A 25,149-nucleotide genomic window follows, 5' to 3' on the forward strand; every position below is an offset into this window, starting at 1 on the left:
CCATTCACCTTGGAAATCACATTCTTCATCGAATCTGAGGTGGTCTTAGGTAGGAAAGAGTTTCCTACCCGTCTCCTCCAGGTATAGAAAACCCCTGCCTGGTATCAATGCAGGATCTTGGCTTAGGCATATTTTGATTATGTTTATTACACTCCCCAAGATGCAGTATGTCTTTATCTGGGCCTTGTCGTAAAGGATTTCCCATCCATCCCACAGTAATAGGTGACTGCTTCTACCATTCCCAAAAAAGCAGTGGAAAATTGCCTGTACCCTGGGATTTGAAGGGTTCCCTGTCTCCTGTCTCAAGGAGAGAAGGGACTGAGAAGTTGGTGAGATTTTTGTTGTTCCACAGATAGATCTATATCCAATCTTAACCCCTGCCTCCTGTTTTTCTAGTAAGTGCTCAGTGGAGGACTGAGTAAAAGATTTTGTGAGTGTGAATGTTCCTTCTACCTGGGGATTCCAGGGATTATATAATACCAGTTTGGCCCACAGTAAGCCTTTGAGAAGTCATTAAAATTTTAATTCTTACTTACTTTCCTCTTCCTGGTTAGCGTAGTGGCAGTCCTTCCTTTTGTGTTCTGCCTAAAGTAACACAGCTTTTGTGTCCTATCACTGACCAAGATGGTTAACTTTATCTTAATTTGACTAAACTTCACACTGGCATCTCCTCTACTCCAAATTGCTGATCTCCCTCTCTTGAAGCCTTTACACTATCCAGGTACCTAACCAGGACTGACTCTCTCTCTCTCTCTCTCTCTCTCTCTCTCTCTCTCTCTCTCTCTCCCCTCAGTAAATCACTCACCCATCCCAGTGATCAATCCCCTAACATCCTCCAGTATTTTTCCTCTAGCCCACCCCAAACTTTAAAACTCCTGCTGTACTTTGTCTCAGTGGAGTGGAATTCTAATCTCTCTATCCCTTGAATAAATCACCCTTGTCTGTTTAACATTGTCTAGTGCAATTTTTCTTTGATATTTCTCTTCAAAGGATCTTATCACTTTTTAAAATTTAGTTTGTCTTATTGATTTGAGACCTCAGATTCATGGTAATCTCAACAAAAGTAATGATTTTATAAATTTTCTAGACTTTTATTTCATTGTTAGGGTGGGGGAAGTGTTCTCTTGTGCTTCTCTACATTGTAGGGGAAAGTGGAACTACCCATAATGGTCATTTTAATATGGATATTGAAACATATCTGTTATCTAGGCTATCAAGTACTATGAACACTGCATGATTAGACCTTTGTCCACTTTGCTAACCTTGTATCTACCATACTTGCTCTTCAATGAAAACTCTCAAGCCGCAATTAAGTTTAATTTGTTCTTCAACACAATGTTTATTTCATATTCAGCACTTTTGCATATGTTCTTTACTCTACCTGAACTCTCCTCCCACACATGTGTAATGATCTCTTCTCATTTTTCAGGTCTCAACTAAAATATCACAGTCTAACAAAGGCCTTCTATGATGGTGTTAGATAAAGTAATTCCCTGATTTACAAAGAGTACTTATCACATTAATTGAAGCACCTAGAGTTATCAAAAAGTATCTTGTTTATGCCTGGATATAATTTTTATGTCAGTTTTATCAATATCACTCAACTCCTTCCCATGCCATCCTTGTGAATAAAATGTAAGATCTTAAACAGTGGCTTTGCCTCTCATGTTGTCTTCTTTTTTTTTTTTTTTTTTTTTCAGTTTTTAAAATAGTTCTTGGCACATAGTGGATACACAAACTATTCTTGCTGGATGAGTAACTTGAATGCATGAATATTAACACAAATATCCTTACCACTGCCGCAAAAGAAAAATGGCCTATATATATGTAACTAGTATGTCTGCTACCCATTTTTCTAAGCCCTCAAACTTTTGGTGTTACCATACTCTTCACTGTCAGATAAAGTAATTCCCTTAGTAACATTTCCTAGGATTTGGGAGATTTATCTGTTTTCCCAGCTTCCACCAGAGTCTCCTTTTCTATAATGTGCTGATCCTTATGAATGCTTTCCCTTTTCCTGAGTTACCATTAATGTGAGAATTTTAATGAGCATTTTTTGGTAACAGCAAAACCCTTTTCCTCAGCACGCCATATGAAATTTCATAAAATTAGATATTGAATATTCACGTACTTTTAAATTTCCATGAGCTTCCTTAAGGCTGCCTCCCCCAAGCAGAACATTGGCCTTGGGCCATCTTATCTCCTTCAGTTTTTTTTTTTTTCCTTCACTGATTCTCTTAACCTTACCTTTAGGGCTTCCTCTTGGATTTACAAATTATTCTAATGTCATTAGGAAATGTAATTTAGTCTCACTCCCCAGTCTGAATTTTGCCTGAGGTCTTCACAATCACCTAAATCATCCTGTAAAAATATCATTCTGTCTAGAGTATTCTTCCCTGAAAAGAAATTATGCTACTTCCATAAAGTGTAGACACATATATTTAGCTTGGTAGATTTTTCACTACTATATGTGGAGAAAAATATTTGCACTTTATACTGATAGGCATCTTCTCCTCTTCCTAATATTACTTAACATGAGTAGATATCTACAGTAGAGTGCATATGAAAAGAAATCTCACAGCTCAGCAGGAATCTTAAATATAAGATAGATTCTTCCCTTGTTCACAGCAGTATTTTCAAAATCTGAATTTAGTGCCATATATATATGTGTGTGTATATATATGTGTGTGTGCATATATATATATATATATAAAATGTTTTAATACTAAGGAATTTGAAATCAGGCAATCTGGATTAATTCTTTGTCTGCTACTTGCTACCTTCAAATTTCTTATCACAATATTGTTTTAAATATGAAACAAAAACATCTCTATCAAGAGCATCTAGCATGTGTCATTTGCTTATACCTGTGAAGGTATATTGGATATTAAATTGCCCTATTGCTGTAAATGCTAAAAAACTGGAAATAATATACAAAACAGCCACATTCAGACACTGGTACACTGGTAGAGCATGACCAAAATTCCTGAGAGAAGAGGAATAAATGATGTAGGTCCTAGAATAGTTCAGCTCACTTCCTATAAGCAATTTACAGATCACAGTGTAGGGAGGCAAAACTCAAACAGAGCCTGGTGGTCTCCCTGAGTAAAAGATTCAGAGATAAATGTTGGGAGATGATAAAGTACTGCAAAAGAGGGAACTGCCCAGAAAGAGACACCGATCTGGAGAACTACAGAGGGCTGCTCTGGAAACTGTGATTGAGTAATTGTCTGCATATATATTGAGTAAAATTCCATGAGGCAGTAAACAACCATCAGAAAGTAATAAAATGAATTATTCCTGGTGCTCATACAGTTTGGGAAATAATTTAGATTCATATTAACCAAAGTTGGGAGACTTTGAATTACATGAGGCATTGGTTGTGTCTCAGAGAGGTTTCATTTTAAGATTGGGGATAAATTAACTCTGGAGTACAGGCTGCAATGGACCCACCATAAAAAAATTTAAAGCAAAGCATCCAAAGAATCAGAAAATATGGCACTTAATCCCCCCAAACACAAGTTAGTTCATAGAAACACACTTAAAAATGGTAGAAATGATATAATTAACATAAAAGGATCTTAAGACAGATATTTTAAATCTTATAGATGTGTTAAAAACAACATGGAAATCATACATATGATGAACAGAGAAATGAAAGATATATAAAAAGACCAAAATGTATATGCAGGAGATGAAATGATAAGATGTCTGAATTGAAAACTCTTACACTGGGTGGGATTAATGACAGATTATATAAATCAGTAAACTTGAAGACATATTAAGAGAAATTATCAAACAATGTTATAGACCTATAAGCAAAAAAAAATGTACAGGAACTCAAAGACCAATGGGACAATACTCAACAATTGATATGTGTTTAATTGGAGTCCCAGTAAAAAAGGGGAACAGAAAAAAGTATTTGAAAAAATAATGCCCAAATTTTCCTCATATTTGTATGCTCACAGATCCAAGTCATTAAATAAATCAAAGCAGAATAAGCATAAAGAAAACTATAACAAGCCTTATCAAAATCAAATTGCTAATAAAGCAACAATAGAGACAAAATCTTTCAAAAATCCCAAGGAAAAATACATACAATAAACAAAGAACACAAAGGAGAATGACAGAACATTTCTCATGAGAAACAAAGCAAGTCAGAAAACAATCTAGTGATTTTCAAGGTAGTAAACAAAAAAAGGCAACCTAGATTTTTATATACAGTGAAAATATCTTTTAAAATGCAGGTAAAATAAAGATATTTTCAGACCCATCAAAGTTGAGACAATTCATTTATAGATGTGTACAAGATGACCTATTAAAGGAAATTATTCAGGCAGAAGGAAAATGTTATCAGATAGCTATTTGGATCTAAACAAAGGATGGAAAAGTGCCAAAAATGGTAATACATGGGAAATGTTGGAGATAGGTAAATTTTTATTTTTTAAAAACATGATTGGTTAAGTAAAGAAAAAATAACATCAATATATTGTGGGGTTCATAACACACACATTGTATAAGGAAAATATAATAAAAGACAAAAGAGAGAAAGGAAGTACACCATTTGTTAAGGTTTTCCAGAGAAACAGAACCATCATCCAGAAATTCCTTAGGTTGTCAGAATTGAGTGGAATATGTGTTTTTTAGGATGAATTGCTTCTTCCTCCCAGAACTCTCACTTCTTTGTATCTACAATCAGGTGTTCAACTAATTGGATGAAGCCAATTTACACGATCTAAGTAATCTCCTTTAATTAAGGGCAACATATTGTAGATACTAATTTCATCTACAAAGTATCTCCACAACATCTAAGCCAGTGTTTGACCAGACAACTTGATATCATAACCTAGCCAAGTTGACACATAAAACTATCCATCACACAATTCTGAGATTTCCACATAATGTGTGGAAAGGCTTAATATTTTAAAATACATGTGATAAGTAGAATAGGTATATTGTAAACCCAGTAGCAGTCAAAAAGTTGCATAGATAAACTCAATCACAAGATAATATTGGAAAACTAAAATTATCCTATACATTAGGAAAAAGGAATATAAAAATGAAAAAAAAAGAAATAAAAGATGGGCAAGTTAGACAATAAAATCAGATGGAAGATTCAAACTTAATCACATAGATAATGATATTAAATATAAGTGGACTAAAACCTAATGAAAGGGCAGATATTGTCCAATTTGATTTAAAAAAAGTGAGGCACATTTGTATGCTATACACAAAATATTCAGGTAGATTAACATAAAAGGAAGGATCATTTCTGGTTTCAGTTCCAATTTGTAAAAAGTGTTTAGAAGTTGACAATCCCATCCTTAAAAGAATATCTGGAGAAACTGAAAATCAATAGATTTACTTGAATCCATCAGTAAACTGAAGTTGCAGAGCAAACTGCCTCCGCTATATCTGGAGGAACGGTGCATGCAGAAAGTCTAGCCAAGATTGGTTAATATGAAAAAAAGTCTCTGGAGACATAAACTGATAGGAATATTTTATAGATAATTTTTAAAAATTGTTTGCAGCTCAATGTGGACTATTATGAATATAATAAAAATTTGGGATTGCAGTTTTAGGGGCACCTGCACATTTACACAGACTTAATCTCTAGGACAACTATGAGATTCTTATGGTAATGATCTAAGGAATGTCTTCTCATGGCTCTGGCAGAGACAGAGTAAGAGTAATCATTATAAAATATGACAGTAGTCTTTTCCATAATATAGGCCAGGGAAAAGTATCCCACCAGAGCCATATCCCAGATGGCATTCCTCCCACTCTAGCACACCAACCTTCATTTCTTACTCACTGGGGAGGCTTTAGGGAAGTTTATTGGGAAACTTCAGACAAAGAAAAGGATAAGAAGCAGGAGTAAAAATAAAGGTTTTCCCAGAAGAAAAACTTGCTAAGGCAAAGTTCTAAGATTGTAGCCTACTGAAATACTGTCATATATAAGAATGTTACAGAATACTCCTATCCCACACACCTTACCACCATAACAGGTGCTCAGTATAATGACAATGGATGAGAGAAGAAAGTGCTCCAAGTCACAAACTCTGTCTGAGAAAGTAATTAGGGAAACCCAAAGTTAAGAAGGGAGACAAAAACAAGAAGACCAGAAATATTTGAAGCTCTCTGGCATGTACAAATAGAGAACTTTAGATATAACACAACTACTAGCCAGATTAATGTACAGTTTCACATTAAAGGCCTGTTTACAACAGCTCCTATTACCTGATAAAATATGTTCACAATTCAAAAAACAACAACAACAACAAAAAAAAAACATTCCAGAGAATGACAACAGCCAGGTAAAATAAAATTTTAAGAGACAAAGCAATCATCAGAAATATATGGAATTATGACACAGATATTCGAAGTATCAGGGAGGTAATTTAAAATAATATGATTAATATGCTAAGGACACTAAAGTAAAAAGTAGGGAAGTTGCAAGAAAATGTGGGTAATGTAAGCACAGGGACTGAAACCCTAGAAAAGAATAAAAAGAAAATGCTACAAATAGAAAACAAAACTAATTGAAATGAAGAGCACCTTCAATGGGTTCCTAGGTAGACTGGGCACAGCCAAGGAAAGACTCAGTGAACTTGAAGATAAGTCCATAGCAGCCTCCTGAACTGAAATGCAAAGACCAAAAAAAGATTGTAAGAAATGAATAGAGCATCCCAGAACTATGGGACAGTTTTTAAAAATATAGATGTATGTATGATTGGAATATAGGAGGAGAATAAAAAGAGAATGGAGCAGAAGATATATTTGAAGCAATAATGTTCCTTCCAAATTCTGACCTTCTAGCCAAACCATTGGATACAGTCCATAAATCAATCTACAAATGCACCTCCAGGAATTTCTCCTAAGAAAAATGAGCAACCAGGTACACTACTCAAAGTTCCACCCACTGGGAAGATTTTCCCTAAACACTGTCCTTTAAGGGTGTCCCAGAAAGGTACTGTAATGCTGCAGCTGTCCACTTTGGGATGATACCTGCATATCATGCAGAACCATCTGTAAACAAGATCGAAGTCTGCTCTTCCTCAGTCAACTGATTGTGAGGAACTCCCCAAGAGGCCATAGCTGTGGACTGGGAAAGAGAAGGCAGTGTCACAGTTTTGGGGGCCATGGGCCTTTGGGTCACTTCCTCATGTAACTTACTTGTGCTTTCAGGACCTGCTCAAGCCCTATCTCCTATATACCATTTCCATTTTATGATGTAGTGCTGCTGCGCATGCTTAACTTTCTGGCTTTGTGGGTCAGACAACAGCCAGCTCGTGACAGACAATTCAAGTATTATGATAGCTTGCTGGCCCATGGTTATGCATTTGATCTTCAGTCAAGCCCAGTAGCAGGCCAAAAGTTGTTAATCAAAAGGAGATTATTAATCTGCAGGGGATGACAAGGCTCTGCTCCAAATCATGAGCATCTGTGTTCTGATTCTCCTATAGAGACCTGCCAAAGGTTCCAGACAGCATCTCTCTTTGCTACTGACACTTCCAGCATCATTGGATATGCTGGATCATATAGCCCCACCAGAAAAGCAGTTTGCACAGCAGCCTGAAACTGTTGCAGAGCCTCCTTTTGTTCTGGTCCCTACTCAAAACTTGTAGCTCTCCCAGTCACCCCGTAAATGGGCCAGAGGAGCACACCCACATGAAGAAGAGCATTATGCTTCTTTTTTGGTTCAACAGCTATCCTTCACCTTAAAAGGGAAATCTCAACATGCCCCACACCACTGGACACTTGGAAATTTACTAAGGTGAAAGGACCTGTAATTTTGGTGAATTTATCTCCCATCCTCTGGCACACATATGCCTTACTAATGAGACTGGAGTAGTTGTTACTTTTTGCTCATTAGGTCCAATAACATGATATCATCAATATAATGGATAAATGTGATATTTTGTGGAGGGCAGGGATGAGCAAGTCCTAACTGACTAGATTATGACATAGGGCTAGCAAATTGATGTACTGTACACTAAGGTAGGACTGGGAAGGTGTATTGCTGGCCTTGACAGATGAAAGCACTGTTTCTGGTGGTTCTTTACTAACAGCAATTGACAATTCAACAGATCAAAAGCAGCAAGCCAGGTTCCAGAGTATGTATTCATTTGTTCAAGCAATGATACTATAACTGGAACAGCAGGAACAATTGAAGCCACCATATGGTTAAGTTTGAGATAATCTATTGTCCTTGAAGTCCTTAATGGTGACACTAATATCTGAAATTTCTCCAGAAATCTGGTATTGCTTCTGATTTCACATTTTTCTAGGTAGGGACAGTTTTAGTGGCTTCCACTTGGCTTTTCCTACCATAATAACTCTCACTCCACAAACAGGAAACCAATGTGGGGATTCTGCCAGTTGCTGAGTATATCTATTCCAATTATAAAACCAGGGAAAAAAACATAAAATGGGTTCAGGGACCCACTGGACCCACTGTGAGACAGACCTGAACTAATACTCCATTGATTCCCTTACTCCTATAAGCCCCTACTCTATACTGGTGGACCACACTGATAGTTTGGGTCTTCTGGAAGTAATGTCACTTCTGAGGCACTGTCTAATAATCCACAAAAATATCTGATCATTTCCTTTCTCCCAATGTACAGTTTTTCTGGTAAAAGGCTGTAGGTCTCCTTGGGGAAGGCTGGGAAAAAGCTCAACAGAATACATTTTTGGCAGCATAATATGGCCTTTTCCCAAGGGGACCCAGCCTTCCCTTCATTCAAGGCACTCTAGGTCCGTAAATTGTCTCATGTCCAAAAACTGATTAAGGGGCCATGACTCTATGATTTTTTTGTAATTCTAATTAGACTTTTAGTCACTTTACCTAGAATTCTTTTGCTCATACAGATAAAGTAAGAATTTAGTAGACTGCCTATTTATCTTACTTCAAGGTACCCCAAGATCTACTACTAGCCAGTGCCATATATCTCTGCAGGTTAGATTATTTTGATTACTTCTTTGAGTCTGCTGTCTATCGTAGTAGCCATGCCCACTCTGTCTCTGGAGATTAAGTTCTGTCACTTAGCTCATGCTGGCCTGGGATCTGATCATCCCCATTATGTTTAAAGATCCAAGTTCAATGACAGTAGTTCCGAGAGAAACAGCTTCCTGTTCTAGTTTGCTAAAGCTACTGAAATGCAATATAGTAGAAATTGGTGGGTTTTTACAATTGTGACTTATTAACTTGCAATTTTACAATTCTGAGACCATGAAGATTTCCAAATCAAGGCATCAACAGGATGATGCCTTCTTCCTGAAGAAAGGCTGTTGGCAATCGGGGACTCCTCTGACATATGGGAAGGCATTTAGTATGTCTGCTGCTCTTTCTCTCCAAGGTTTCATTTCTTTCAGCTTCTAGATTCAGTGACTTCGTCTTAGTTTCTGTGATTTCTCTCTGTTTTTCTTGTGTCCTTCTCTCAGCTTCTCTGGCATTTCTGTTTCACTTTCTTACCTTCTGCGTGTCTTCTATCTGTGTCTTCTCTCTGTCTTTTATCCTCTTATAAAAAGACTCCAGAAAGAGGATTAAGACTCACCTGAAATGAGATGGGTCACTTCTTGACTTAAGATCCTAATCACTATGTATTCACCCCCATGGGGGAATGGATTAGCTTTAAGAATGTGATCTTTTATGGGTATACATACAGCTTCAAACCATCACACTGACTGTATTCATCAGGGTTCTCTAGGGAAACAGAACCAGCAAAAAATATCTGTAAATATGACATTTAGAAAAGTGTCTCACACAACCTGGGAGATTCACAAATCCAAATTCTGTAGAGCAGCATGATGGTTAGGTTCATGTGTCAACTTGACCAGATGATGGTACCCAGCTGTCTGGTCAAGCAAGCACTGGCCTAACCATTGCCATGAGGACATTTGTGGCTGGTTAATAAATCAACAGGCTGGTTTATTAAATTGTCAGTCAGTTGGCTGCAGCTGTGACTGATGATGTCAATGAAGGGTGTGTCTTCCACAATGAGAGAATGCAGTTGGCTGGATTTAATCCAATCAATCAGTTGAAGACTTTTAAGCAAGACAGATAGAGGACCTTCACTTCTTCTTCATCAAAGTTGCCAGTTCATTTCCTGAGGAGTTCATTGAACATCTTCATTGGAGTTGCCAGTTTTTTGCCTGCCCTATGTAATTTGGATTCATACATACCCTCAGTTACAAGAGACACTTTTATAAATCTTATATTCATAGATATCTCCCATTGATTCTGTTTCCCTAGAGAACCCTAACTAATACAGGAAGGATGAATGACTCCAACTTCTGTAGGATAGGCCATTAGCTGGCAACTCTGATGAAGGTCTTTGATGAACTCCCCAGGAGATGCTGGTTGGCTAAAGAAAAAGTGAATGTGCTGTCTTCTCCCTTAAAAGTCTTCAATTGATTGGATTAAACCCAACTGACTAGATTTTCTCATTACAGAAGATACTCCCTTTGTTGATCATAGATGTAATCAGCAACAGATGCACCAATTGACTGATGATTTAATAAACCAGACTTCTGGTTTAATAACCAGCTATGAAATGCCCTTGCAGTAACAGTCCAGTGCTTGCTTGACCAGACAACTGGACACAATCATTTGGCCAAGTTGACACATGAACCTAACAATTACACTTACTTACAGAGAAGGGCAACCACAGAGCTTTGCAGGGAGGGTGGAGTTATTCTCACAAATTTATTCCTTACAGTCCTGCTGAACAGTGTGTCCACTGAATATTCCTGGGTTGAGGGAGCAGTTCTTACATGATAAAATCATTCTAACATTCCAATCTTTCTAATTCTTTGGATCCCCACCTCTACATTATATCAGGGCAGTTCTGCAATTTCAACCTCAGTAATGTAGGTCACCTTTTGACCCTTTTCAGCCAGTCATCTGAACAAACTGTTAGAGCCCTTTTTACCTCTTAAAGCTGCAGCAGTGAATCCAGACTCTCTGCCTAGTGGACCCATATCAATAAATTCAGCAAGATTCAACTTTATATTCTTTCCACCATTATCTCACACCCTTAATATTCATTCTCACACATATTCCCATGATTTCTGTCTATATAAATTGAAAAAATCTTGCCATTCTTTGGAGTATAGTGCACTTCATCATGGGTCGCACTTTGTACTTCACATTTTGGGGCCTTTTGGGACTTCATTCTAGTCATAGGTATGGAAAAAATGGGGATGGAGCATGGGTCAGGAGAAGAATTTGAAGTGTCTTGCAAGCAATTTCCCTCACCACATTTCATTATAGTTTCATCTAGTGAAACAGGATTAATCTCTTCAGACAGAAGAGTGAGGGCTGTTTGTTCACAGGAGTTTATTACAGATTTATTAGACACTTTGGGGTTAATCTCTTCAGGTAGAGTTTGGATGGTAGACTCCCTCAGTGCAGACTGGAGGTTGGGAGGCTGTTTCCTCAGGGCAGATTATTAAAGGTTTAGCTGGCAAAGTCTCAGCAGAACTTAACCTTTCAATGTTCCCACTTCCATTATTATCAACCCATATGTCCCCAAACCAACTTTCACTATCCCATTCCTTTCCAATCAATGCCCTCACTTTAACATCAGATATACTGCAAAGTTGAGAACTTAGTTTAATTGTAATTCAGCCACATGTACAATGAGACTTGGTGTCTAGTTTTCAGAAATCTCAAGTTTGTGGCTGCATAAAATAAGGTTTTCCCTCAGGGCATACATAGAAACTTTCACATCATTTATGTGGTGCTTAAGTTGCAAATTAGAAGTCTTGAGCTCATCCCTTTCCTTTAAAACTCTATCCAGTGTGTTTAGGAACAACCATCTAACAGCATTATACCTTTAACTCCAGAAAATTATGTTCAGGTGTCAAAAGCACTCTCACCCAGAGCCTTGCCTCTTAAAATCATTTGAGTAGCTACATCCAGTGGTGATATTTTGCATATCTCTATTGCCACCTTATGCTATGGAGTATCAGTGCCATCTTGATTATTGGAAATAGAACCATTAGTACCTTTGAAACCAATAACATTAGAGAACTACTTCCAAAAATGCCAGAACCAATTTAGAAATTTCATTCTTAAGATTCTGTTTCTCAAGAATCACTCTTGGTACCAAAGCTGTATTAGTCAATGTTCTCTAGGAAAACAGAACCAACAGGAGATATCTGTAAATATCATGAGATTTTTATAAAATGTTTCTCACACAAATGTGGATACACATAAGTCCAAATCCTGTAAAGCAGTCTGCAAGCTGGAAGCTCTAATGAAGGTTTTCAATAAATTCCCCATGAGAAGCTAGCTGGCTTAAGTAGAGATGGAAATTATCTCTTCTGACTGCTGAATTCTTCATGTTTCCTTTTAAAGCCCTCAACTCTTTGGATGAGGAGACTCCCATTGTTGAAAGAAATTTCCTCAGTTAATTTTAGATATAATCAGCCATGGATGCAATCAGCTTACTGATGATTTAAGTCCATGAAATACCTTCACACTAACAACCAGGCCAGTGCTTGTTTAAACAACTGAACACCATCACCCAGCTAAGTTGACACATGAACCCAACCATCACACCAACCAAACAAACAAATCCCTGAGGTGTATAACACTGAAATTTTGGAAAAATGAAGACAAAGGGAAAAAAATCTTGAATGAAGGCAGGAGGAAAAATAGGCAAAATACAGATGCCTTACCTATAGAGGAACAATGATGAGAATTACAGAAGACTTCCTACCAGAAACCATACAAGCAAGAAGGTAATAGAATAAAACAAAGTGTTGAAAGGAAAATGTCACCAATATAGAATTCTATATTCCATGAAATTATTCTCCAAAAGTGAAAGAGAAATGTTGATTTACTTAAAGAAATAAAAAATTGTGGGATTAATTGCCAGTTTCTGCTTGGAAAGAATTATCAGAGGTCCGTTATTTAGGCAATTGGAAACTTAAACAGAACAGAAACTTGGATCTTAAAGAAAGAAAGAGCATTGGATAAGGAATAATTGAAGACAAAATCTTTGATTTTTTTATTCATAACTGTTCTAAAATATAACTGTGCAACTTAATAGTAATGAAGAATTGGCTGAACATAACATATGAACATGTTTGTTTTATATATATATGCAATATGCTGATATATAAGGAGATATATATATATATATATATTTAAGCTATATATTCATATAAGTTACATGGATGAACATGATTGTTATTTGAACGTGGATTTAGATTAGTTAATAATATATATACTAAAATCTAAGGCACCTAATAAAAATTCTTAAAAGAAGCCTAATTAATTTGCTAAAAAGAAGAAAAATGGAGTCATATAAATTGTAAATTAATGCAAGAGATGTAGGACCAGTGAGTTAAAAAAAGGAAAAAAAAAATGACCAAATGCAATGAATAGAAAACAGTTACAAACACGGAGATATTTATCCAACTATAGCAGTATGCACATTAAATGTGAATGTTCTAAATATACCAATTAAAAGACAGAGATTGTCAGAATGGATGTAAAAGATTAAGATCCAACTATATATTCTCTATAGGAAACTCAATTTAATTATAAAGACTCCCAAAGGTTAAAAATAGAGAGATTAAAAGAAATGCCATGTTAGGAATTTAAAAAGCTGCTTAAGCCATGTTAATTAGAGACAAAAAAGATTTCAGTGCAAGAAAGATTATCAGTTACAGAGGGGCATTGCATGATTAAAGGAGGTCAATTCCTGATGAAGGCATAGCAATCATAAACAGATATGCACCCAAAAAACGTACAGCAAAATACATGAAGCAAAGCAAGCTAGAAATGAAAAGAGAGATAGATTAATCTAATATAGCAATTGAAGACTTTACCATCTCTCTGTAGGAAACTGATATATCAAGGGGTAGAAATCACTATTGATATACCTGATCTGCACAGCACTTCCAATCAACTTGATCTAATTGATATTTATAGACTACTTCATCTAACAAGAGCAGAATACACATTCTTCTCAAGATTACATGGAATATTCAACATAACAGATCACATTCTGGGCCATAAAACACAACTGAACAAATTTAGAAGATAATCATACAAACTATGTTCTTAGACTTTGATGGAATTAAACTAGAAAACAGTAATAGAAGTGTAGCTAAAAATGCCCAAATATTTGTAAATTAAACAACACACTTACATATAACCCATGGGTCAAAGTAGAAGTCTCCAGAAAAATTTTAAAATATTTTAGCTTGATAAAACTGACATTATAGCATCAAAATTTGCAGAAATCAGTTAGAGCCATGATCAGATGGAAATTTATAGCATTAAAGGCATATACTAGTAAACAAGAAATATCTAAAAACAATAACTTAAGCTTTCAGTGTAGGAATTAGAGAAAGAAGAGCAATTTAAGTCTTAAAGCAAGCAAAAGAAAATAAATAATAAAAATAGAGCAGAAACCAATAAAATTGTAAACAGGAAAGCAACAGACTAAATCAATGAAACCAAATGCTGATTCTTTGAAAATATCTATAAAGTTGATAAACTTCATTTCAGATGAACAAGCATAAAAAGAGTAATGACACAAATTAACAGTGTCATAATGATAGAGGGTTTATCATTACTGTTACTATGGCCATCGAAAGGATAATACTATGAAAAACTCTATGTGCATAGATTTGTTAACAGAAGAAAGGGACCAATCCTTTGTAAGAAACAAACTACTAAAAGCCACTGTTGGGGATTGAATCATGTACCCCACAAAAGACACATTCAATTCTTAATCCATATTCTTGTGGTTATGAATCCATTTGTAAATAAGACCTTTGAAGATGTTATTATTAGCCAAGGTGTGGATTTATTATTTTTGATGATGAGGCCAAATTGAATCAAGATGTGTATTATTCCATCACTCTGAATTCCTATAAGCAAAGGAAATTAAGACATAGTGAGTGAGAAGAAGCCAGAAATTATTAGTCATAAGTCAACAGAAATCACAGAGAGATCACTTGTGAATGATTATTGTCAGAATGTGATAGACTCCAGGAAAACACAAGCCCTGCCAATACCTCAGTGTTGGAGTTCTAGCCTCCAAAGCCATGAGACAACAAATTCCTGTTCTTTAAGTCTACCCATTGTATGGTATTTGTCATAGCAGACTTGGCAAACTAAGACACTCACACAAGGAGAAATAGATAACTTAATCTGTTATCTATTAAAGAAATGGAATAAGTAATAAATAACTTCCCCAAAAGAAAGCACCAAGCCCCCATGATTTTATTGGTACATTCTACCAAATACATAACTAGGAATTAATGCCATTCCTCCACAATCTCTATCTGAAAATTGAAGCAGAAGAAATACTTCCTAACTCAATCCATGAAGTAAGTCTTACCCTAATACCAAACCTAGGAATTAGGTTGCCAGGAAGGATAACTACAGACCAACCTCCTTCATGAACATAGATGGAAAAGTCCTCCAAAAAATTATTAAATAAAATCCAACAATGTATGAAAAGATTTATACATGGTAACTAAGAGGACTTCACTCTAGATAGTCAAGCCTTGTTCATCATTCAAAATTAAATTAATGCAATGCACCAAATCCATAGGCTAAAGAGGAAAAATCCTATGATTATATCAATTTATGCAGAAAGTGAATTTGACAAAATGCAACACCCATTCATGAGAAAAACTCTAAACAAATTAGATATAGAGAAATTTCTCAATTTGCTAAAGAACACCTCTAAAAGTTCTCCAGCTAACATCACCCTTAATTGTAAGACACTGGATGTATTCCACAAAATAAGGGTATCTTCTTTCAATACTCCCATTAAGCAGTATGCTTACAGACCAAGATAGCAAAATAATACATAAAAAAGAAATAAAAGGTATACATATTGGAAAGGAAGGACTTAAATGACATTACATTTGCAGAACTCATGGTCATTTACATAGAAAAATCCAAAGACACTTAAAAAAATCTTCTGGAACTAATACTGAATATAGCAAGAGAAATACAATAAATATGATTACTTTCCCAGATAGCAGCATGAACAATAGGAATATAAAACTTAAAAAAATTCAATTTACAATAACACCAAAATAAACATTAAGTACAAAACTAATAAAATATTTATAATACCTGTATTTTTTAAACTACAGAACTCTGTTGAAAATCCAAATAAATGGGGAAATATATTATAATGGACTGGAAGAGTAAGCATGGTTTAGATTTCTAAAAGAAATCAAAATATAAACCCCAAGAAGGTTTTGGTTTGCAGAAATTAGCAAGCTGATTCCAAAATTCATATAAAGTTCAGAAAACCTGGAATAACCAAAACAACAAAAATACTTTCAAAAAAAAGTTGGAGGAGGACCCTCACTATCTGCTCTCAAGATTTATTGTAAAGCTACATTATCAGAATAATGTGACGTTAACATATACACACATGTATGAAACAGAATACACAGTTCAGAAATAGGCCCATTAATTGATTTTCACAAAAGTTTAAAGGTAATTCAATGGAATGGGATAATCTTTTCAATGAATGGTGCTGGAACAATATCCATATGATTACCTATATGGAAACATATACAAAATTCATTTGAAATTTATTATTGACCAAAATGTAAGAGCTAAATCTATAAAACTTTGAGAAAAAGAACACATTAAAAAAAAACACTTTTTGTGACTTTGGTTAGAAAAACTTTCATTAGGATGCAATATATAAAAAATTCTTACAACTTAAAAATAATAACAATATACCAATTGATAATATATGTAAAATATTTTTAGACACATTACAAAATAATATAAATGGTCAATACATCTATGAAAAGTGGCTCATCATTAGTGTTGTTCAAAAAATGTATATTAAAACCAATGAGAGATCACCTCCATCTAGAATGGCTAAAATGGACAAGACTGACAAAAGCAATGTTCACGAGGATGCCAAGGAACTGGGACATGTAAATTTGTAATGCGAAGGCAAAATGGGACAGCCACTTTGGAAAATAATTTGTCAGTTTGTTATATAATTAAATATATTTTTCCTATATAGCTCAAAAATCCACTCTGATATTTATCCTAGCGAAATTTTTTTAAGGAGTCTGCACAAAGATCTGTATGCAAATTCTCATAACAGCTTTTATCACAATAGCGAAAAGCTGGAAACAACCCAAATCTCCATCAGGAGGTGAATGGATAAGCACATTTTGCTATATTCTTATATTGTAATATTACTTAGTGATGAAAATGAATGAACTGCTGATGAAAGCCACAACACAGATGAATTTCAAAAGCATTATGTGCATAAAGTCAGGCACAAATGATTATGTAATATATGATTCCATTTATACAAAATTCTGTGAAAGACAAAATTATAGTGGCACAAAGAAAACCAGTGGTTGCTAGAGACTGGTTTGGGGACAAAGACTTTAATCTCAAAGGGACCACAAGGGGATGACTGGGGGTGATGGAAATGTTTTGTATCTTCAATGTGATAGTGTTTTACATTTGTCAAAACTCCTCAAAATATAAATGTTAATGAGTAAATTTTATTTCATGCAAATGCACCTTAATAAAGCTGCTTATTTTAAATTATGTTTGCCAAGGGCTTACCCTGTAACAAATGCTCAATAAAAATGGCAGATAAAAGTATTTTTATATATGTAGGGCTATAATGGTCCATTTAAATAGAAGCAGGACTTGAATTAGGAAAACAATCAAACAAAAAAACAATAGAACAATATTGAGAGTCCAAGTTCTGAAAAAATTTGGCTTTAAACAATTTGAAAAAAAAGACAGTGCTCACTACTTTCATCATTGGTCAACATTTAACTTAGATTTGTCATCTTGGACTGAAATGTGAAAATCACAATCCTTAAGGGTAATAGTGTATGTTATGCTCTGGAAAGAAATACATATTTTTGTGTATTTCCACACTTTTTTCCTGTGCTTTCACAATTCTGATACAGTAAAAATTTTCCTAACTTTTTCAAAGCTTGCTGTAAACATTATGCTTACTTTGCCAAGTAACAACCAAGTAGGAAAGGTATGTTACTGCCCGATGTAATCACCCTTCTCTTCAATAATTTTGGAGTGCCAGTTGCAGAAAACTGTTTAGCAATTTTGGAGCGTTGGATCTGTGCTATATCATTTTGATAGTACCAGATCCCTAAAATGCCACCACTTTAGAAAACAGCATTATAACACTGTGGGTGAGTGAGAATGTTCTGCATCCTCTAACACCTGGACATAATGGGTGGCAGACTTAATGACCTCCCACTATGTTCCCTCAGCTGGCAGATTGTATTCATAACCACATCTAGTGTTCTATTTTTCTGTGGTTTCCAGTATTTTCTAGCAAACTTTTAAAATGAAACAAAGAATTCTGTCTTAATTGTAATGATTTCCCGATTTCCTTTTTATAAATTTACCATGTTTTTCACCAGTATGTATGATTATTATCTCAACATCATTTTCAAATGGGCACCACCCTGTACATCCCATTCAAAATTTATGCTCAGGCTGTACATACCTGTTATTGGAAAGTTTTTCTCAACGGGTTCAGAGGGCAGGAAGGAGGGCTCATTTACTTCTATAATTTTGAAAAGGTTCTTTCAGGTTAGTTGATTTCTGTCCATTTGGAACTAACATGCCTCCCATGTGGCTTAGTGTCCCTCTGTTTACTCCTTCTAAGATTCCAGAAGTGAGTAGAAAAGCAGGGAACAAAATCCCATGGTCAGAAAATCATATCAGAAATTAAGTATGGATCTCTAGCTGAAAAAATGATTACATTAAACAATACATATTTGTATATGCTTCTCTTTTTACATAACATTTTAAAATACTTTATTTGATTCTGATGAAAGCACTGTGTGGAGTAGGTATGATTATCTACAGATAACAGAAAAATTGAAGTGGAGAGAGATCTAAAGGCCATCTGGTATATAAGTAGTCCCAAAAGAAATATAATCAAGTAATTTTATTACAAAGCTCTTAGTTTCCTGCAGTACTATAAAAATGGAATCTGGGCAGAAAGGGAGAGAAGACATCTTATGTTCTCAAAGGTGACTAATTTTAATATGTACAAGAAATATCAAAATATATTGTCCCACATGAAAGGACTCACTCTATATCTTGATTTAGGTAGTGAATACATGGATGTATAAATTTTTAAAAATTAATTTATATACTTAAAATGAACACTTTCAATTGTATTTAAACTATACTTAAATAAAGTTGCCTATATAATAGATTACCTCTGAAAAGTGGGGTTACATGTATGTGCAATTCTTTGGCATTCCATATCATTAACACATGTAATAAATAGTTGATATGTAAGCACAATCACTGGCAAAGAATTTATATAGTTAATTTGATGATTTTACAGAAAGTTATTGAATTAAGTAATTAATCTTTTTAAATAAGCAGTTACTAATCAGGTTGTTTGAGTTTTATTTTAATATCTATGGTTAAAAATTCTCTGGCAATAGTTTACAAAAATAAAAATTTTATTATACAAGAAATTATATAAGATTTACATTTAGTACACAATATATAAAACATAGATGCTATTTATGAGAAGCAATGATTTAAATTGTCTGCAGATGGTTTAACTAATGATTTCTTATTTTGACAACACAATTTTCAAATTAGATGCATGTCTACTTGCCTGGTAATATTATTTATCCAACCAACTTGGGAGTTAAATTAAATATAAAAACTTTAGTTTGATTAGAATAAACTATTTAAAAATAATAATTGTTATAATGATAAAAAGTTATTTCTAAAACTGTCAAAATTTTCCCAGATTAGGCAGAATTCAAATTCAAGTTGATTTGAATGTTATAGGAAATTTGTGTTTTGCTAAGGAGATGCCTTTATTTTTACCAGTAAAAATAGCCATTTGTCTTGAATTTGCCTGGTAGCATTATTATATGTTTTATTTGTACTGACTAGTAAAATGAATGGTGATTGGAAAGGATGTTGTTTATTTAATGCCAGTGTTAAGAAGAGGCTTTTTCTATAACTTACAGGCACACTTGAGATTTTGCCCCAGAGAAGAGGCTTTTTCTATAACTTACAGGCACACTTGAGATTTTGCCCCAGTTTTAAAGAATGAAAGCAAAAAACACCTTTATCTGACATTTAGGATGATTAAATTTTGAAAAATCACTTGGCATATTCAGCATGACTCCACAGGGTGCTCTAGCTTTATAAGGCAATGGATCATGTTAGCTTAACTTATTTTTGAGATTTGCTGGCCTGACATTATTGCATTAGGCAGTATTGCTGAAAAGGAAACATAAAATTTTGCTGCCATGATATTCAAGTTTGTGCCTGCTCTGCACTATAAATTAGTTCCATAAAGTTTTAAAATGCAATGTTTATCCTGCAACTAATAGTATTGTTAAAACAAACTGTGTGTAAATATATAGAATTAAGCCTGCTCTATGTGAAAATAGACTTTTTTTTTAATTCATATATTATTATAATTAAGGGGAAAAGTTTAATTAACCACCAAGAAGGTTTATATGAACCTAAAAGAAAGAAACCAATTGTATTAAACAGTTCATTTTTAAGAACAGCATAAGCTTGTGGTCCATAATGCCTAATTTTTATGGACCTATATTTCTACTGATTACTACCACAGCATAAAAAGAAAACATAACTAAACATCCAAAGGAAGATAGTATAATAATACAATATTCATAAAGTGTGTGACATCTATGACATCATTCTTTGAAAATGTCTATGTTCAAGTAGAAGTATTAAATAAAATTTCAGAAGCACAAAGTTGGTCCATTATATGAGTTAATTAAGCTATCTGAAGAAAAGTTAAGAGTGAGAATATGACAAAATTTTAATTATCATTGGAAAATAAAATGAAAACTATGGAGAAGATGAAGCATCAATTTTGGCAAAGAAGAAAAAAGTAAAAAAGACAATATATATCTCACTTAGCTTGTGGAGCATGTTGCTATATGGTGAGTCTATATGGTGAGTCATGGGAACACAGGTTCAGACACAACAGAAATTTTCAGCAAATGACCACTTTATTATTTACACAGAACAAAGGATCCTAAAGAGCAGGGGGAAAAGATCCCATTGTAGGTAGCCTCTCTAAGAGGCTGTGCTGGTTTGGATATATTATGTCACCCAGAAAAGCAACGTTCTTTAATGTAATCTTGTGGGGGCAGACTTGTTAGTCTTTTGATTAGGGTAGAACTTCATGACTGAGTGTTTCCATGGAGATGACTCACCCAACTGTGGGTGAGACCTTTGATTCAATTATTTCCTTGGAGGTGTGGACTCCACCCACTCAGGGTGGGTCTTGATTGGTTCACTGGATTACATAAGAGAACTCAAGGGCAGACAAAGATGATGGCTGACACTGAGAGATGCTTGGAGTTGTGGACAGAAGGATCTTTGGAGATACTAAGCTAGGAGATGAAGCCCAGGATTTGCCCGGGAGAAGCTAAGAGAGGATCCCCAGAAGCTTAGAGAAAAATGCCCTGGGAGAACAAGCAAAGATGAACAGAGGCTGAGTGGGAGAAGCTGAGAGAAACATTTTGGAGAAAGCCATTTTGAAATGCAACTTGGGAGCAAAGGACCAGCAGATGCCAGCCACATGCCTTCCCAGCTAACAGAGTGTTCCAGATGCCATAGGCCTTTCTTCAGTGAAGGTATCATCTTGTTGATGCCTTACTTCAGACACTTTTATGGCCTTAGGACTATAAATGTGTAACCAAATAAACCCCCTTTATAAAAGCCAATCCATTTCTGGTATTTTGCATAATGGCAGCATCAGCAGACAGGAACAAAGGCCAACTGCTCGGGTAAGGATTGGCAAATGGCAGTTCCACATGCCTGCTTCTTGTTGGAGTGTAGATACAAGTCTGTGCTGCCTGAGGGCAGGTTTATTTATACAACGCAGGGAGAGGGACCCCTTCTGCTAAGCATTCCCACTGTAATAAGCAACCAGGGTGTTTGTTTCCCAGTTATGGTCAGGCCTTTTCATTAGAGTAACATCTTCCCCCTGGCTGTGGAATAAAAACATACTGACACATTTGTACACAATAGAAAAGGAAGCAGGGAAGAGGGGTAATTGAGGGCTGAGAGATGGGCTGCTGGTGTATCACTGACTTCCCTACCATAGTTCTTCCAATCCCCCAATATAAAAATAAATTGATTAAAACTAATACATGACTGACAGTGTTTATTTTGAATTAAGTGTAAAATATTGGGAAAGGGTGGATCATTAACTGCTAGTTAGAAAATGATCTTATTGTTAACTATTTAGACCAAGAACATCAAATTGTCAAAATATATAACTGTTTAATAATTTTCTTGTTTAACAGATGGAAGTCTTTTCATTTATATATTTTAAAACATTTTTTTTTTAATATAGAATGAATTGAGTAAGAACTAACAGCTAACATGGTAGTGTTATCTTTGCTTCAAATATGCAGGTACAAAAGTAAATGATAAAATGATTTTTCTGATATTCTGTAATCAAAATGAGTGTAACCACTTTTTCTAAATTTTTATGAAGAAAGGATACTTTATGTGATTAAAAGGATGTTTAAAATTGTGATTTTAGACTGGACTCATATATGGAGTAAAGACAAAATAAATAAATCTGCATACAATTTTAAGAAAACAGTGTAATAAATGATATTATCAAGTAAAAAAAAAAAAAAACCCACTGTTCCCTAAAAGAAATTCTTTCAATGCACTGTAGAAATAAAATAGTATCTTAGATATGAAGTATTCGGAAAAAAGGAACTTATTAATATTTATTTGGCAATTCTATAAATCTATGAACACCAAAGCTTTTAAAGGAATAAATTGAGAACTATTAATATTTCTAAATAGATTGTTAATATTATATATTAAATAAAAGAATTTTATGCATATAATGATCAATTTAATCTATTTCTCTACTGTGCTTTTATTTGTAGTATGCAAATGTGATTTTTTAAAGTGTGAAATTGTACAACTTATCCAAACATATTTGTAGTCCTTTTTCAAATTTTATATTTTCAAGAAAAGTAAAAAAAATTCAAAAAATTGATCAACCAAGTGAAATTTTTAAAATATTTAGCCTTCTACAATATGGGATATAAATATATTGTCTGATACTTTCTCTTCAAACAGAATATTAATTAAGCATAATTAACTGCTGAAAACTGTCTTGCAATCATAACTATTACAAAGCATTTACACTGAGTACATTTATGTATGGGTAAGCAATTTAATCAATCTAATAGATAATTTGGAAATTAATCTAAAATTGTCTATCACTCTAAAATTTAAGACTATGAAATTGACCCATGAAAATCCATAGATCAAGAGTAGCATTTTATTTTACTCTATGTATTACAAATACTACTGTAATACATAGCTGTTGACCAGACTGTAGTGGCTGCAAGGGTTTCATTTGAAGTCTATCATCAATACGGCAGAACAAACAAATTCAATGTTATTGTTTTGGTGAAACATTTCTTCTGTGTCCTCTTTTCATTTTAATAAATGCTCTGCAACAACAACAAAAAAATATTGTATATAATTTAAACCCTTTCCACTGTTACTAACCTAGGTACACAGTGAGTATAAATAAAGTCAATGTCTTAGTTTCCTTTCTGCTAAAACATATACCTGGCTTAACAACAGGATTTTATTGGCTCCCAGTTTCAGAGGCTAAAAGGTTTGCTTCCTCCTGGGGTCAGTATCTTCTGGCTGGCTGGCTGTCTTTAGGGTTCCTTGGCTTTTCCGCACATGGCAACACACATGGCAGTGTTTTGCTGAAAACAGACTCTGAAAATCAGTATATCGAAGAAGTCTATTGAACTAAAGTAGTATTAATGCAGAACAGCAACAGAAAGTTACTGCTCAAAAGGCAAGTTTTGGGCAGGCTATATATACGGGTGCTAGGAACAAAGGGAGGGTATGGAAATAGGGAGGGGAGGGGAGCAAGATTGAATAAACTACATGAATTGCTTGGAGTGGGAAGTACTTGGGCTTTGTTTCATTAATTTTGCAATTTAGACAGGCAGGATGTCTCTGCAGGAGCAGGGTTATCTTGTGAAGATAAGCAAATTTGTTGGTGTCAGCATGACTTGTTTCTTTTCTGCAGGGGTAGAGCTCTTAGTGCTGTGTAGGATTATTGGTATGTTAGCCTGACTCAGTCATTGTCTGTTTCTTCTTTGTAGTTCCCTGGATAAAAAGAAAGTTCAAGCATATCAAGTTAATTAGTGATGCTATTAACCATTCCACTTTCACAGCAGCATGTTCCTTCTCCTCCAAGTTTCACTGACTTCCAGTTTCTGGCTGTTTTTTCTGGCTGCTTCTCTCTGTGTCCTATGTCCTTTGCTTATAAGGACTTCAGTCTTATAGGATTAAGGAAGGCCTGCCCTTGGTCAATTTTTACACACCTTAACTGAAAATATCTTCATTCAATTTGGACACACTTTAACTGATAATATCTTCAAAGGTCTTGTTTACAAATGGGTTCACATCCGCGGGGGTTGGGACCTGAACTTGATACTGTGGGGGACTGCTGTGTATTGCAATGATATTGATGATCCTGAATCTCAAAAAGATTCTAAACATGTTAGCTACAATTAGAATAGAAACAAATTGAGAAAAAGATGTTTTTATAGCATGTGACAATCAGACATTTGTGTACGGATATATATAGACTTGCCTGCCAGAGGGACACTACTTGATAAGGATATTACCATCCAGACCTCTGAGGCATAAAATCCCAGTGCAGATGCCATTCCAGTGAATGTCAGGTCAAGGCAGACTGACATCCTGTCACTCTGACTCCTGGCCCCAGCGCCTATGCTGTTGTGCAAGGCTTGCTGGGCACCACGACCAGTGCTTCCTGCCAATGGCTTCAGACTTTCCACTGATGCTGTGTCAGACTGCCTCTCAAGACCTCTTGTTAAAGTTATCTACCTGCCTTGTGTCAGTCCTCCAGCTGATGGACTTTAGAGACTGTGGTATCCTCCACCTTTAACTGTGTTGTACACCCTTGACCTGGTTATTGGGTATTGGTTGTGTTGGCAACTTACGATTAAGTGAGCATATTGCATTGAGTAGTCAAACTACTGTCACAGCAAAACGGCTTTCCAGTCATGCAGATTCTGCTTCTGCTT

General features: G+C 35.0%; 1 pseudogene; it reads left to right on the plus strand.

Annotated features, from left to right (window-relative positions):
* Positions 1 to 7,628, plus strand: part of LOC119513388 — a 121,552-nt pseudogene extending 113,924 nt beyond the window's left edge.
* The last annotated feature ends 17,521 nt before the right edge of the window (positions 7,629 to 25,149 follow it).

The sequence above is a fragment of the Choloepus didactylus genome, chromosome 2 (assembly GCF_015220235.1).
Source record: "Choloepus didactylus isolate mChoDid1 chromosome 2, mChoDid1.pri, whole genome shotgun sequence".
In the NCBI taxonomy this organism is placed as follows: Eukaryota; Metazoa; Chordata; class Mammalia; order Pilosa; family Megalonychidae; genus Choloepus; species Choloepus didactylus.